The sequence below is a fragment of the Oncorhynchus masou genome, chromosome 13, assembly GCF_036934945.1.
Source record: "Oncorhynchus masou masou isolate Uvic2021 chromosome 13, UVic_Omas_1.1, whole genome shotgun sequence".
NCBI lineage: Eukaryota > Metazoa > Chordata > Actinopteri > Salmoniformes > Salmonidae > Oncorhynchus > Oncorhynchus masou.
This window is the reverse complement of record NC_088224.1, coordinates 52,541,382-52,556,858: the sequence shown is the minus strand read 5'-3', so window position 1 is coordinate 52,556,858 and position 15,477 is coordinate 52,541,382.

Below are 15,477 nucleotides of genomic sequence, written 5' to 3'. Positions count from 1 at the left end.
TGCAAGCGCTTCAACCATTTTGGGACTTCTGATTAAATGTACCCATTGATTCTTGAAGAATATAACTTAGAAATGCCTCACAAGCTTAGTTCAACTGTCGTACCCCATTAGAAACCATAACATAAGCTTTTTTCACTCCAATGTTTGTAAACAAAGTAAATATAAACAAACATGCCTCAAAATATGGGTAAAACCATAATTGTAATATAATAGATGGTCAGTCTTTGCATCCATAGCTCTGTCTATGAATTTGAGAGTGGTTACAACCCTATCCCTCAGCTTTTTACCAAAACAGGCATGGGGAAAACACATTGTTATTGTTTCAACTGCTGAGTGTAGATTTAAAGGGAAAGTTCACTATTTTACAAATGAATGTTAGATGGTTGGTTCCTCACCCTGAAAGTGATCTGGCCTAGCAGAAGCGAATTCTTTAAATAGCCACTACAAACTTAAGATAACTTTGGCCACCGAAGCTAAAAATCAACAGAAGTGGTGGGGGCTAACACAGCAGGGTCATCAGACAATGGAAACGTCTTGTTCACATTGGCAGTTTGAAGTGACTCAAATCATATTTTCTTGCATGTCCGATTCAAATCTGTTGACAGTTTGACAAGAACATGTGGTAGCTAACTAGCTTGTTAATTGTTTACAAACCAATTAGTGAATGTGCTAGAAAGCTAAACCGCTAACCAGCTAGTCGACTGCTGTGGATAGCCAAAAAGTACTCGTTTTGAAACTTGGATAATCTTATCCTTTGAGGCTTTCAAAGTGTTCTTACACTATAATTGTCAACATTCAAAGCAACTGGTAAACGTCCATGGCAGGCATTGTTGTCACCTTAGCTTGCAACATAACTCCTGAGTGATAGGAAGCACGAGCGCCACCACCAATCAGCCTACACCACTGAGCACACACCCTTAGTTGCTATAACAACTAGCATAGCCAAGTAAGCAAATGACTGCTGTCTGAACACACACAAATCCGATATTGTCACTTGAAACTTGTTATTTGGACAGTCAGTATTCCAAAATGGATTTGAGAAACAAAACTGATTTGAGCATTAAGGCCTGCAGTATGAACAAGGCTTAATTGTCTACTGACTTTAAGTTACTCCCTGCAGCTTCCGCATGGCTCCTTGTCAGATCCCCTTTTCCGGTCATATAGGCTGACGGCAATGTCGGTCATATGACATGCAGTTCCTCACCATCAGCTTGATGGGACATCTAAATCAGCTATTTGGTCCCCCCCTTTGCTGCTATAACATCCTCCACTCTTCTGGGAAGGCTTTCCACTAGATGTTGGAACATTGCCCCGATGACTTGCTTTCATTCAGCTACAAGAGCATTAGTGAGGTCGGACACAACAGCCCCAGTTGGCACTATGCATTGGGGAAGGTAGCAAGGTAGCCTTCTCCTGGCATCCTCCAAGCCCAGATTTGTCCGTCGGACTGCCAGATGGTGAAGCATGACCCATCACTCCAGAGAACGTGATTCCACTGCTCCAGAGTCCAATGGCAGCGAGCTTTACACCACTCCAGCCGACGCTTGGCATTGCACATGGTGATCTTAGGCTTGTGTGCGGCCATGTATACCCATTTCATGAAGCTCCCGACAAAATAGTTATTGTACTGATGTTGCTTCCAGATGCAGTTTTGGAACTCTGTAGTGAGTGTTGCAAACGACGATAGACAATATCTATGCGCAACAGGTACATTTTTCATGTTGTTGGACCCAGCATGAATCGAGCCCATGATCCATGGCGGTGCAATTAAGCGCTGTGCTCTACCGACTGACCCACACAGGGCTACAAGTAGCCATCCATGCTGAAGCATCGTGATGATATTCAAAGGGGAATTCATGTTAAAATAGTGACTATATTTTAGCCGTCATTACATTGTAGACAAGGTGCCTACCAGGCAGCAGTACCAGCAGGAATGTGGATATGAGAGCCACCAAAGGTCAACAAAGCCCTCTCACATTTCCATGATCAGATTTTGCACCAGTGTTTGCAACTTTTGTGATTCCACCTCTGAGGCCCGCATCATCTTTTTTTCCAGCTGGATACATTCATCAATAGCCAAAAGTTGCAGCTAGCAAGCTAGTTATTTGCTTGCCAGCCATAGTTAACGTTGTCAGTTCTGGTCAGTGATATGGTATCATCACAATTGGCGAAGTAACTAGCTAACAACAAACTTAGCAGTTATAGAAAGGGCAAGTAGGAGGGTAAACAAAAAGCTAGCTAGCTCGCTACCTTCCATGGTATTGCAGCTGCATGACTGCAAGACGTCCCCTGCAACACAAGAACACACAAACTTAACACCATCACCCCCATGGCAGACTGAAGACAGCAGTGCAGAACGCCTCAAGATAAAAATTTAATATTCAACATCTGTAAGTTTGACTAAATATTAGCACTTCCCTCCACATACCTTCAATCTGGATAACAACACAAAACACAGTATGAGGCTAGAGAAATGTGTTGACCAATATCACCAATACAAACAACACCAAAACATGTCAGAGCGTAAGCATGGAGAACCAATCCCCAAAAGAAAAGGAGACTCCTTGACGGACACAGACGTCATCTTCAAATAATATTTTTTTTGCCGAAGATCGTATCTCCGCCGAGCTGGGCAACCTTAGCTTTTGCTATCTACATTCATTAATTGTGTGTCTAATTAAATATATTTTATTTTATTCATAGTTCTTCATTCATCATTTGTTTAACAGTCTTCAAAGAGGTGTTTTCATTTTCTTCGTCCTCATCTTCAATCTTCATTCTTCTTGGTCTTTACCAAGAAAGAACAAGGAACCCATGCCTTGGCTTCGTATTTACTATGATGTCAGGGTAAATGTTCATCATAAAATTAAATGGAATTCAAACAATTAGATAATTATTTCATAACCATGTAAATAATTTAAAAATGACATAAATTGTAGCACAAACTGTGGCACGTTTTCAAATCACAATACAGTATTGATCAGAAGCTACTGTCTGTTCCAACATGATCACATAAAATACATTTTACACGGGTTGAAAATCACTGTCACAGAAACCAGCCAATATTTACAGTGCCTTGCGAAAGTATTCGGTCCCCTTGAACTTTGCGACCTTTTGCCACATTTCAGGCTTCAAACATAAAGATATAAACTGTATTTGTTTGTGAAGAATCAACAACAAGTGGGACACAATCATGAAGTGAAACGACATTTATTGGATATTTCAAACTTTTTTAACAAATCAAAAACTGAAAAATTGGGCGTGCAAAATTATTCAGCCCCTTTACTTTCAGTGCAGCAAACTCTCTCCAGAAGTTCAGTGAGGATCTCTGAATGATCCAATGTTGACCTAAATGACTAATGATGATAAATACAATCCACCTGTGTGTAATCAAGTCTCCGTATAAATGCACCTGCACTGTGATAGTCTCAGAGGTCCGTTAAAAGCGCAGAGAGCATCATGAAGAACAAGGAACACACCAGGCAGGTCCGAGATACTGTTGTGAAGAAGTTTAAAGCCGGATTTGGATACAAAAAGATTTCCCAAGCTTTAAACATCCCAAGGAGCACTGTGCAAGCGATAATATTGAAATGGAAGGAGTATCAGACCACTGCAAATCTACCAAGACCTGGCCGTCCCTCTAAACTTTCAGCTCATACAAGGAGAAGACTGATCAGCGATGCAGCCAAGAGGCCCATGATCACTCTGGATGAACTGCAGAGATCTACAGCTGAGGTGGGAGACTCTGTCCATAGGACAACAATCAGTCGTATATTGCACAAATCTGGCCTCTATGGAAGTGGCAAGAAGAAAGCCATTTCTTAAAGATATCCATAAAAAGTGTCGTTTAAAGTTTGCCACAAGCCACCTGGGAGACACACCAAACATGTGGAAGAAGGTGCTCTGGTCAGATGAAACCAAAATTGAACTTTTTGGCAACAATGCAAAACGTTATGTTTGGTGTAAAAGCAACACAGCTCATCACCCTGAACACACCATACCCACTGTCAAACATGGTGGTGGCAGCATCATGGTTCGGGCCTGCTTTTCTTCAGCAGGGACAGGGAAGATGGTTAAAATTGATGGGAAGATGGATGGAGCCAAATACAGAACCATTCTGAAAGAGAACCTGATGGAGTCTGCAAAAGACCTGAGACTGGGACGGAGATTTGTCTTCCAACAAGACAATGATCCAAAACATAAAGCAAAATCTACAATGGAATGGTTCAAAAATAAACATATCCAGGTGTTAGAATGGCCAAGTCAGACCTGAATTCAATCGAGAATCTGTGGAAAGAACTGAAAACTGCTGTTCACAAATGCTCTCCATCCAACCTCACTGAGCTCGAGCTATTTTGCAAGGAGGAATGGGAAAAAATTTCAGTCTCTCGATGTGCAAAACTGATAGAGACATACCCCAAGCGACTTACAGCTGTAATCGCAGCAAAAGGTGGCGCTACAAAGTATTAACTTATTAAGGGGGCTGAATAATTTTGCACGCCCAATTTTTCAGTTTTTGAATTGTTAAAAAAGTTTGAAATATCCAATAAATGTCCTTCCACTTCATGATTGTGTCCCACTTGTTGTTGATTCTTCACAAAAAAATACAGTTTTATATCTTTATGTTTGAAGCCTGAAATGTGGCAAAAGGTTGCAAAGTTCAAGGGGGCCGAATACTTTCGCAAGGCACTGTATCTGCCGATTAAGACGTGTTAAGCGAGTGAACCTCCCTGCTAATGATTTAGGTGTTAGTAAGTGACTTAGGGTTGAGTATGGGGTTAGTAAGTGACTTAGGGTTGAGTATGGGGTTAGTTAATGACTTAGGGTGTGGTATGGGGTTAGTTAGTGACTTAGGGTGTGGTATGGGGTTAGTTAGTGACTTAGGGTGTGGTATGGGGTTAGTTAGTGACTTAGGGTTGAGTATGGGGTTAGTTAGTGACTTAGGGTAGAGTATGGGGTTAGTTAGTGACTTAGGGTGTGGTATGGTAGTGACTAAGGTTCCGGCATGGGGTTAGTGTTTTAGGGTTATGCATGGTAGGGACTGAGGAAAGGCTTAGATTAGAAAACAAAAAAACGAACACATCAGGAACAACATCACGCCCGGATTCGTACCTCTGCCACTTGCGGATTGCAAGCTCGGGGTGTACATTGTAATTTTCTGGACAATGCAGTAATTTTGTTCTGGGATGTAACAATCAATATTTGCAGAAATAATGTCCAAATAGGTCATGGTGTGAGTAGTTATACAGCATGTACAAAATGTTTGTGACAGCTGATATATTTAATGAATGACTGAGGATTGACTGGAAAAGAAGTCATGCATGCTTTTTTCCTTACTGTATTTTCCTTGCTGTATATGTATTAGCTTTACAGAGAGAGAAAGATGCAAACAGACAGATGGTCCAACCAATTGTATTAACCGACTGAAAAAACATTCCACCATTACTCACCCACATTAGATCTGAGTGTAGCCCCCCCAAGTCTGAACAAGGAGCTCCCAGAAAGCTTTCTCAGTTTTGTTCCCAGCCACACCATTCACACTCACCAGGAAGGGATCGTAGTTTGGTGTCCTCTGTGTAAGTGAAACGGCAAAAACAACACGGTTCTTTTTTATTTGAGATGTTGTGAAATGCCAGAACACCACAACTATCTTTGACATTGAAGACAAGTGCAAAACGCAGTATCACTCCATGCCATGCAATGCAACGAATGACAACTACAGAACATTACATTTTCTACATGACTTCTTGCTGCCAAGTTCCCAGATTTCTAACGGTTGCCACTCACAAAGCGAGAGCCCGAGATGACCACTGTAAATCTCAGGATGATGAGGTCATTTGGGTCTGGGATATAACAGCCAATACCTGCAGAAATAATGTCCAAATAGATCAATGTGTGAGTAGTTATCCAGTATGTGCAGCATTTGTGTGACAGAGGTGTTGTTATATTTTATGAACGTCATTGTAAATAACATGCATGCTTTTTCCATTATTTGCATCAGGTGACTTGTCCCTAAGCAACCCCCCCCCCCCCCCAAAAAAAAGAAGGGACCATAGTTGCAGTCCTCTGTGTAGGTGAAACTGCAAAAACAACTGTGTTCACCAATGACATCTGACATACAATACAATCACTGACACATCAACTGCTAAGAATCTAACAATACAGCATCTAACAATGAGACAATGTAACCTCGTAATCTACTAACTTGAATCCTGCATTGGTCTCCTGTTAGTCTTCTCGCGCCACCGCTACGGATCCCTCTGAATGCGACATCAGTACTGTAGGTCCCATTGGGTGTGTTTGAGATGCTGTTGACTACGACCAGCTCAACGGAAGACTGTTGAAATGGGCATTTACAAAGTCAACTATACTGTAGTGTATAGGTTATAGAGAAGACTTTACTAAGAGGTAGTAAGTAAATATATTTGACATTACTTTCAGTCAGGATCCCAGGAACCAGCAACAGCAGAGCTGTGGAGAGAACAGGTGCAACGGTCCTCATACTCATCATGTATTCAGGTCCGGTTGGAAGTGTACAGTACGACATTTTTATGTTGAACCAGTAGCTACTCCTTATCTGTAGAATGGCAAGAACAGAAAATAATAAGATGTACTTCCTCTTCCCTTTGTCTGATGCTATTGTGCAATGTATGGGTAATGTATGTTTTGAACTGGCATGTGGCATGAGTGCCAATCTGTTTACAAGTGCGATCATACCAACTCCTTGTCACACATTGCCATGCCAAATATTCAAATTTTAGATGCCAATAGACTAGGCGCTTTAGCTTCACTTTCTCCACTGGGGGTCACCATTCAGCAATTACTTAGAATGAGGGCCACAACAATTAAGGTAAAGCATATTGAACAAAAAAAGATAAACTCAACATGCAACATTTTTAGTTCATGTAAGGAAATCAGTCAATTCAAATAAATTCATTAGGACCTAATCTATGGATTTCACATGAATGGGAATACAGCTAGGTGCACCTGTGCAATGATCATGCTGTTTAATCAGCTTCTTGATATGCCACACCTGTGGATGGATTACCTTGGCAAAGGAAAAATGCCCAGTAACAGAAATAAGAGAAATAAGCTTTTTGTGCATATGGAACATTTTAGGGATCTTTTATTTCAGCTCATGAAACATGGGACCAACACCTTACATATTGCATTTATATTTGCATTCAGTGGACGTGCTTTCAAATCAATCGAGATATGCTCAATAATATATTTCCCTTTTTTGAAATTGTGCATGTTAAATAAATTAAATACTGTATATGAATAATGAATTATGTATTTTTTTTACAATATCTCCATATGAACTTATGTTAGTCATACACGTATGACAATACGGTCGATCGGATAATAGTTAGTGTGTCGTTCTGTTGCGTACACTTGAGAAGGGATATGAACTCTAGTAAGTCTCACTAGAGAAGTCTCACCTGGGCAAAGTAACTAGAAGCTACAGCAACAACATCAGTGGAACAGGTGCGGGTCTTAAAGGGACAGTGCAAATTAAAAGTTATGTTGATGTAAACAAAAATCACAGTCACTCTATATTGTGAACCCTACTAAAAAGGGTGTTTTATATTGTTGGTCGGTTGTTTAAAGAACATAATTGCATGTTAATTACCAGTTCATTATTCTTATTGAGAATTCACACAATAAATCACAAAACTTTCGAGAAGCACTGCAGGTAAGCCTTATTAGTGAATTCATCAGGAATCAAGGTAAGACCCAAGTGCAGACAGTGTGAAGTAACAATGTTTATTGTAACCACATGGGCAGGTAAATGACAGGTTACGGCAGGCAGGGGGTGATAATCCAGAGCAGAGGGCAAGGTACAGGACGGCAGGCAGGCTTAGGGTCAGAGACAGGCCAGCAGGTACAGGTTCAGGACAGGCAAAGGTCAAAAACCAGGAGGATGAGGGGGGAAAAAAAGAGACGCTGGAAAACCAGGAGGATGAGGGGGGGGGAAGAGACTAGGGAAAACCAGGAGGATGAGGGGGGGAAAAAAGAGACTCGGGAAAACCAGGAGGATGAGGGGGGGGAAGAGACTCGGGAAAACCAGGAGTTGAGACAAACCGCCGGTAGGCTTGAACAAACAAGACGAACTGGCAACAGACAGACAGAAATCACAGGTGCAAATACACAGGCGAAGATGGGCGACACCTGGAGGAGTTGGAGACAACACAAGGACAGGTGAAACAGATCAGGGCGTGACAGAATTCTTGAATCTACACGCATCTTTTTTCAATAAAGATGAACCAATTTAATGAGGGCTTTTTAGAATTACACAGTGGCATTTAACTTGTTTGCTTCATTACGCCCAGAAGAGCCTTTAATCCAAAGAACACCTTCCATTCTGACATTGGAAGCAGAGGAGCACTCCTACCACCAACCATGCCCTGGTGGTAGGAGTGCTAAATCTAAGACAGTATTAAACAAATTACCAATAAAAAACCACGTTGCCTTTGCATGCCTTGTGTGTGTGTGTGTGTGTGTTGTGTGTGTGTGTGCGCGTGTGTCAGTGCTCCTCCCTCCAGCCTACTCCCTTTTAATGAGGTAAGGGCTGTAATCAGTCAATTCATTTCTATCGAACAGCATCAATACTTTGAGGTGGTTGATCCATCCAAACAAGAGCATGGTACCTTAGGTCCATTTTATGTAAACTGAATAGTGCCTCTGGTTATGTACACAAGCTAATGTTAGTGATTACTGGCTATGGCCATAGAGGTACCTGTATTGTATTGTACTTCACTATTACTATATTCCCAGAGCTTTGGCTATGTGGAGTATAGGGATCGAAGTCTCACACAGAATAGTCTAGTTAAGGAAACAGAGTTCATATACAGAAGGTTCATTTCCATGAACTATCTGTTATGTGAAATTATCCAGACTGTTTATTGTTCTTGATTATTTTGCGGGTCACCCCCCCCCCCCCCCCAAATATGCCCCTGCATCAAATATTATTGTAAATAAATCTATAGTGGGCTCTTTAAGATAACTTTGCTTCTCCACCAGGGGTCACCATTCCAGTATGTAACAACCTAAATGGACGGCCACAACAATTTTGATAAAGAATAAAGGCATGCTTCCAAATCATTCAAAGTTAGCTCAATAAAGATTTTTTTTATGATGAAATTGAGCATGTTGATTTGTTACATATAATAATCATTTCCAACCATTTGCAATATACAGTGCATTCTGAAAGCATTACATTTTGTTATGTAACAGCCTTAATCGAAAATTCATAAAATATTTTTTCCCCCTCATCAATCTACACACAATACCATAAAATGACAAAGCAAAAACAGGTTTTTACAAAAGTTTGAAAAGTTATTAAAAATAGAAAACAGAAATACCTTAACATAAGTATTCAGACCCTTTGCTATGAGACTCGAAATTGAGCTCAGGTGCATCCTGTTTCCATTGACCATCCTTGAAATGTTTCTACAACTTGATTGGAGTCCACCTGCGGTAAATTCAATTGATTGGACATGATTTGGAAAGGCACACACCTGTCTTTATGAGGTCCCACAGCTGACAGTGCATGTCAGAGAAAAAACATGTCATGAGGTTGAAAGAATTGTCTGTAGAGCTCCGAGACAGGACTGTGTTGAGGCACCAATCTGGGGAAGGGTGCCAAAACATTTATGCAGCATTGAAGTTCCACAAGAACACATTGGCCTCCATCATTGTTAAATGGAAGAAGTTTGGCACACAGCCAAGACAACGCAGGAGTGGCTTCGGGACAAGTCTCTGAATGTCCTTGAGTGGCCCAGCCAGAGCCCGGACTTGAACCCGATCAAACATCTCTGGAGAGACCTGAAAATAGCTGTGCAGCGACGCCTCCCCATCCATCCTGACTGAGCTTGAGAGGATCTGCAGAGAAGAATCGGAGAAACTCCCCAAATGCAGGTGTGCCAAGCTTGTAGCATCATACTCAAGAAGACCCGTGGCTGTAATCGCTGCCAAAGGTGCATCAAAAAGGACAGAGTAAAGGTTCTTAATACTTATGTAAATATATTACAGTAATTTTATACCTTTATTTAACTAGGCAAGTCAGTTAAGAACAAATTCTTATTTTCAATGACGGCCTAGGAACAGTGGGTTAACTGCCTGTTCAGGGGCAGAACAACAGATTTGTACCTTGTCAGCTCAAGGATTTGAACTTGCAACCTTCCGGTCACTAGTCCAACACTCTTACCACTAGGCTACCCTGCCTCACCATGGATTTAATCCATTTTAGAATAAGGCTGTAACGTAACAAAATGTGGAAAAAGTCTAGGGGTCTGAATACTTTCCGAATGCACTGTATCTTATCTCCATATGAACCTACAGTACATTATGGTCGCACTTATGAAGCTATAGTAGATCTGATCATGCTTTATTGTTAGATAGTGTGTTGGTGTATACACTTGAGAAGTCATCTGAACTCTAGAAACCTCAAGCCTCACCCAAAGTAACCTAGACTCTGCAGCATCAGCATCAATGGAACAGGTGCCGGCTTAAAGGGGCATTGGATGTGGACATAAACCAACAAGTCCTCAGAATAAGCATGTACGTTCTGAGGGAACCCGGAGTGTGGTTTTCCTTCATCTGCAATTGATTGAATTATAGCGTACATCTTCCCCACACCCCACACGCCAGGATTCAATGCAGACAAATTCCTGCCCTGTAGCTGTGGAGGGACACGAAATGACAACGAAACAATGCAACAGTGGACGTTTGTGCATTTTCAGGTGTTCAAGCCTCAACTTGCCATGCAGCGTTCAGAGGGCTGAGACTGTCTCTTAGAAATGCAGCCCCCAGTCAACTAGCTGTGGCACGTTGCCATTATCATCACATCCCTGCATTTATCCGTGGAATTCGATTGTTGTCTCCAACAACCTAAAGGAACAACAATATTATGAACATTGCTTGAAGATATAAAACACATACACACACGCACTTGTCAGCCCTCATAGTTTGCAATATTTTTGAGATGTAGGCTAACAGACAGTGGGCCTACGTTTCAGAGTAAGGGGACAAGACTGGTCTGATACAACTGATTTAGGCTATACAAAGGCCTACATAACATAGATTATAAAATGGCAAAAAAATATAAATAGGCCCTGCATAGCTACATTAAATATCAATTTCTAAGATATTAGAAACTATTACTATAAGACTATTCTGTAGATTATCAATTGATGTAGTATACAGTTTACATCACTTCCCCTGTCATCCTGAATTAAGATGAATGGATCTGTATTTCCAAGAACAATGTAGCAGGCAGCATGGCCTCGATTTTATTTCCCCATGCGAAAATAGTCCTAGCATCCATATCTCTGTCTATGAATTTGAGAGTGGTTACATTTCTCCAGTCCCATCCCTCAACTTATTAGCTAAACAGTGGCGGGGTGTGCTTTGAAATTGTTACAACTGCTGATTGACGCTTTAACATCTCGCCTCAAAACGAACCACTGGTCCACACCCAGAACGCCCGCTAGGAACGCCTTAGCGACACAGGCAGAGAGCGCTGAATGCTAGAAGCTGGCAATACCGCCGACCGTGTAGCCTAGCAGCCTATGTTGCGGTACGCAGTGCGAAGATAGGCTGAATACCGCCAGAAAAAGCAAACTTATTGGGAAGCCGTGAATGTAAGGTCTGTCATTGTATTAGTTGTCTTTTTTTTTTAGTTGAACGTTGCATTTTGTCACAGAACCCCAGGTTGGGATATCCATTCATTCTCTTTCCGAAATGGGACTCTGAATGACGGAAAGTCGTCACATCTCGGGAAATGAGAGCGGATCTTTCTATTTCAGGACAGATCTGCCAGTTCAAGTGCACCTAAGGATTTAGAAGAAGAGAGCGAACTGTCACCTTCACATCCTAATCGTAAGGACGCATCAACATGGACCAGACGTTATTGTGATCCGCATGTGCTACTTGACATCGAACGTCACCTGTCATTTCTGTTATTTTGTATGATTCAATCATTTTCTTTTTTTACAAGAGCTGTTAAATGAATCCTGTCTTGTCTTAATTCACATGATAGAGGAACAGAATACATTCCTCTTATCCTGAGTTAACTTCAGGTGAGTTATTTTATAACGATTTTAAAAATGATTATTATGAAGTATTATGACATTTGTCATTGTATCAAAGTTAATCAGATGCATTTATTACATATACACTAACAGAAAACGGTAATTGAAATGGTAATTTGAGGTATTATCAACAGTAAATAAATAAAAAAACTCAAACGTTATGGTGCTTTGTGGGAAAAGTTATGGTATGTTATGGTGCATTGTGAGAAAATTGCTCTTTTTAAAATGGTACTGTAATTCCACTCCACAGAATACAGTACTGTACCATATCTTTAGAGCACCAAAAACCTTTTGACCTCTAGTGGTTGCATGGTATTGTTGTTTCTGGCTCATTCGTTTATTTTGAGGTGTGCCTTTTATAAGGCTATATTTGTTGCATCCATGAGGGGAGGAATGCTGTAGCAATTTAACGCCCTATCTGATCATAGTGCCCCATCAATTTAAAATGTAAAGATTTAGAGAGTTTAATAATCACAATCACAAGGTTGCAGATGTAAATGCAGGGTACAGAGAAAATCTTAAACTCTTATCAACAACAGTGGAGATCAAAAGGAAGTGAATGAACAATAAAAAAAATAAAAAAAGAATATATACATATTTACAACTGTAACATGGTAAATTATCATTGGGGTGAGGGCAGGGTAAATGTCTGTTGGGGGGGGGGTCTCCATAGGGGGAGCAACAGGGGAGGAGCCCAGGGGTGCAGTAAGGGGACAGGCAGAGCAGGTATCTGATCAGTGGTGGCTTTTAGGCAGCCTGATGGTCTGGGTGTAGAAGCTATTGGCCATTCTTTCAGTTTTTTTCCCATGATGATCCTATACTGCCTGCATCTGAGTGATGGAAGCAGAGAGAACAGTCCGTGGCTCGGGTGGCTGGGGTCCCTGATGATCTTCCTGGCCTTCCTGCGACACCTGGTGTTGTAGGTGTCCTGGAGGGCAGGCAGTGTGCACCCAATGGTGCATTCGACTGAGCGTACCACCCTCTGTAGCGCCTTGTGGTCGGCAGTGATACCAAGTTGCCGTACCAAGCTGTGATGCAGCCCAACAGTATGCTCTCTATGGTGCCCCTGTAGAACACTGCGAGGTCCCTCAGGGACAGGTCAAATTTTTTCAGCTTCCTGAGGTTGAAAAGTCACTGTTGTGCCTTTTTCACCACCGTGTCTGTGTAGTTTTACCATTTCAGCTCCTCCGGAGATGTGTACACCAAGGAACTTTAAGTATTTGACCGTCTCCACGGCGGCCCCGTTGATGAGGGTGGCCAGCCTGGTTCCTCCTGAAGTCCACAATCAGTTCCTTTGTTTTGCTGATGTTAAGGGAGAGGTTGTTTACCTTGCTCCACTCCGTCAGAGTGCCTACCTCCTCCCTGTAGTCCGTTGCGTCGTTGTTGGTAATCAGGCCTACTACTGTCATGTCATCAGCGAACTTTATGATGGAGTTAGATGCAGTCGTGGGTACACCGAGAGTACAGAAGGGGACTGAGGACGCACCCTTGCGGGGTCCCCCGTGTTGGGGATCAGTGTGGAAGAGGTAGTTGCCTACTTTCCTCACCTGGGGGTGAACCATCACAAAGTCTAGGACCCAGTTGCATAGGGAGCAGCTCAGTCCCAGGGCCTTGTGCTTTTGTGGTGAGCTTAGAAGGCACTATGGTATTTAAGGCCGAGCTGTAGTCGACGAACAGCATCCTCACATATGTATTGGTTTTGTCCAGGTGGGTGAGGGCAGTGTGCAGTGCAATGGTGATTACGTCGTTCGTGGATCTGTCGGGATGGTAGGCGATTTGGAGACGGTCGAGTGTGTCACGGAGGGAGGAGGTTATGTGGTATTTGACTAGCCTCTCGAAGCACTTCCGGATGACGGATGTGAATGCTGCTGGTCGGTGGTCATTCAGTTCAGTTACTGTCCCTTTCTTGGGCACGGGATGATAGTATGCAAATTCCTACAAACAGAGCTATATCTATCTATAGGGGACAGGTTGGAGTGGCAGCTCGTCTTAAACCTTAAATGGTTGAGCATTTTGGTCCTTTTGGCCTGTTTTGCCCTGTAGTCGCTGCCAGTTCGGAAGCCTTTGTTAAGACGTCTAGAAGTCATTAATATGCTGTAATGTGTAAACACTTTATCTAGCAGCCAACCTGTTTGCATCAATCCCTTGTAATTACAGTTAAATACTGTGAAATAAAAAACCTCTCCCTTCACTGAATTTAGTTAATTTATCCATTCATTCATTCATCCATTAATTAATTCCAATTACAGTAGCATTTACTTTTTACAGTAAAATACAGTACAATCTACGGTATTGTACTATGTGTCATGACACAGTACTTGCTTTGATACTGTTTTTATATCACAGTAGGTGTACTGTAATATTAAATACAGGTTTTTACTTGCCCCGAGCTGCCTGTCAGATTCATGGTAACCCCTTTACGATGTAGATATAGCTATTTTGACTGGTTAATTCACATAGATAGGGTCTAATTGTGAGAAATGGAGCCAATCAGGGACCTGTTTATAAGATATCATAACATCAGTGGGATGCATTGATTTGCCTGGTGTGTCATGCCATTATTTGTTTTACTTCCATGGATTTGGACATGATGACATGGTTTAACCGACTCCTTTCAACTCCACTGTTTTAACGTGGCAAATCAGCGTGTTCTATATGTGGTGGGGGGACTGTGCTGTACAGACAGTTAAAATGTGAGCCTTTCTCCACAGACTCTTCTACTCTTCTACGAATTTAGGTCTTACTAGAAGACTACATAGTAAGTCATAAGAGACCAAGCCCACTTCCCTGTTGATCTCATTATTCTTCAGGCAGAGGTTCTACATTACTTATCAAAAAGCTTGCCTTCCTCAGCTCTTAGTTGAAATATGGTCATCTTTTGCTCTCCGTCCCGTGATAACATAGTGATCAAACAAATTCATAAATGTAGTCAGATTGATGTGATGTGAAAGGATATGTGATAGGATATGGTTCATATGACAACAGTAGAGGTTAGACCTGTAGATCTATTTCTCCACCCCATTGTGTTCGCCAGCTCTGTCTTTAGGGTATGTTGTAACAGTAGTAACTTAATTGAACCCTTCTTGACTTCCTGAACTAACCAACGTTTACACACAGTCTGGCACTATTAGAAAAAAAGGCTCCAACAGTTCCTCTCTACACCGGGACAAGGGTTCGACATGAAACCTTTGTCACCCGAGAAGGTTCTAGGGGTTCTACCTGGGACCATTACATGGTCTTCTACAGAGACAAGCTGAAGAACCATTTAAAACCCGTCCTGATTTAAATACTTGTAAAATGATCACAATTATCCTGGCATTCAAATATAACAGGTAAGATGTTAATATCTTCCTGAACAAAAATGTATGAACAATAAGGGGCG